At 41.3% G+C, this 2419-nt stretch overlaps 2 non-coding genes across 2 annotated transcripts; both read right to left on the reverse strand.

The window, feature by feature from the left end:
• Nucleotides 1–626: 626 nt before the first annotated feature.
• Nucleotides 627–698, reverse strand: TRNAE-UUC (transfer RNA glutamic acid (anticodon UUC)). The gene has a single exon. It is a non-coding gene; the product is annotated as a tRNA-Glu (tRNA).
• Nucleotides 699–1853: 1155 nt separating this feature from the next.
• Nucleotides 1854–1925, reverse strand: TRNAE-UUC (transfer RNA glutamic acid (anticodon UUC)). Its single transcript has one exon. It is a non-coding gene; the product is annotated as a tRNA-Glu (tRNA).
• Between the last annotated feature and the right edge of the window lie 494 nt (nucleotides 1926–2419).

Raw genomic sequence — 2419 nt, forward strand, 5'->3', positions numbered from 1 at the left:
TTTTTGTACTTGTTTAAAAAACAGTTTAAAACAACATATCGTGTTTTAAACAATAAAAAACAGAATTTTTGTTTTTTTTAAAAAAAACTCAATTTTTGCCAACCCTGATCACTGAAAGCCAGATATGCTAGCCACTAGACCATACCGTATCCAATTGGCTTTTCACAATTGAGTTCCTAGTATCGTTGATCAATAAAATTTAAAGAAAACTGACTTCTGATACCAGGCAATGAATCCGGACCTTCAGGGTGAAAATAAGATATCCTAGCCACTAGACCCTATCGGATCCGTTCAGTTTTTCACAATTGAGCTTCTAGTATTGTTTCTTAATAAAGTTTTTAAAAAACTGACCTCCGATATCATGAATTGAACCTGTGCCTTCTGAATGAAAGCTAGATATCCTAGACACTAGACTATACCGTATCCAATTGGCTTTTCACGATTGAGTTCCTAGAATCGTTGATTAATAAAGTTTTTAGAAACCTGACCTCCGATACCGTGAATTGAACCCGGGTCTACTGGGTGAAAGCCAGATATCCTAGCCACTAGACCATATCGGATCTGCTTGGCGTTTCACAATTGAGATTCTTGTATCGTTTCATAATGAATTTTTTTAGAAAACTGACCTCCGATACCGGGAATTGAACCCGGGCCTTCTGGGTGAAAGTCAGATATCCTAGCCACTAGACCATATCGGATCCGTTCAGTTTTCCACAATTGAGCTCCTAGTATTGTTTCTTAATAAGGTTTTTTGAAAACTGACCTCCGATACCGGGAATTGCACCCGGGCCTTCTGGGTGAAAGCCAGATAGCCTAGCCACTAGACCATATCGGAACTGCTTGGATTTCACAATTGAGCTTCTTGTATCGTTTCAAAATAAAGTTTTTTAGAAAACTGACCTACGTTACCGGGAATTGAACGCGGGTCTACTGGGTGAAAGCCAGACATCTTAGCCTCTAGACCAGTGGTGGGCAAAACGCGAGTGTCATTCGTGGCGCGAAGGATTTTTCGTCATTCGAACTCGCTCACTCGGAGAGAAACGAATGAATGTACATTGAACTCGGCCTTAAGCTCCCTAACAGCTCTAGACCATATCGGATCGGCTCATGTTTTCAAAATTGAGCTTCTTGTATCGTTTCATAATAAAGTTTTTTTAGAAAACTGACCTCCGATACCGGGAATTGAAGCCGGGTCTACTGGGTGAAAGCCAGATATCCTAGCCACTAGACCATATCGTATCCAATTGGCCTTTCACAATCGTGCTCCTAGTATCGTTGATCAATAAAATTTAAAGAAAACTGACCTCTGATACCAGGCAATAAACCCGGACCTTCTGAGTGTAAGCAAGATATCCTAGCCACTAGACCATATCGGATCAGTTCCGTTTTCCACAATTGAGCTCCTAGTATTGTTTCTTAGTAAAGTTTTTAGAAAACTGACCTCCGATATCGGGAATTGAACCCGCGGCTTCTGAATGAAAGCCAGATATCCTAGCCACTAGCCCATACCGTATCCAATTGGCTTTTCACAATTGGGTTCCTAGAATCGTTGATTAATAAAGTTTTTAGAAACCTGACCTCCGATATCGGGAATTGAACCCGGGCCTTCTGGGTGAAAGCCAGATATCCTAGCCACTAGACCATATCGTATCCAATTGGCCTACCACAATTGTGCTCCTAGTATCGTTGATCAATAAAATTTAAACAAAACTGACCTCTGATACCACGCAATAAACCCGGACCTTCTGGGTGAAAGCAAGATATCCTAGCCACTAGACCATATCGGATCCGTTCAGTTTTCCACAATTGAGCTCCTAGTATTGTTTCTTAATAAGGTTTTTTGGAAACCTGATCTCCGATACCGGGAATTGAACCCGGGCCTTCTGGGTGAAAGCCAGATAGCCTAGCCACTAGACCATATCGGATCTGCTTTGGTTTTCACAATTGAGCTTCATGTATCGTTTCATAATAAAGTTTTTTTAGAAAACTAACCTCCGATACCGGGAATTGAACCCGGGTCTACTGCGTGAAAGCCAGATATCCTAGCCTCTAGACCATATAGGAACGGCTTGGGTTTTCACAATTGAGATTCATGTATCGTTTCATAATACATTTTTTGGAAAACTGACCTCCGATACCGGGAATCGAACCCGGGCCTTCTGCGTGAAAGCCAGATATCCTAGCCACTAGACCATATCGTATCCAATTGGCCTATCACATTTGTGCTCCTAGTATCGTTGATCAATAAAATTTAAACAAAACTGACCTCTGATACCACGCAATAAACCCGGACCTTCTTGGTGTAAGCGAGATATCCTAAACACTAGGCCATATCGTATCCAACTGGCTGTTCACAATTGTGCTCCTTGTATCGTTGATCAATTAAATTTAAAGAAAACAGACCTCTGATACCGGACAA

The sequence above is a fragment of the Phalangium opilio genome, unplaced genomic scaffold (assembly GCF_054372755.1).
Source record: "Phalangium opilio isolate 3A_F unplaced genomic scaffold, DU_Popi_V2 ptg000046l_1, whole genome shotgun sequence".
Lineage (NCBI taxonomy): Eukaryota > Metazoa > Arthropoda > Arachnida > Opiliones > Phalangiidae > Phalangium > Phalangium opilio.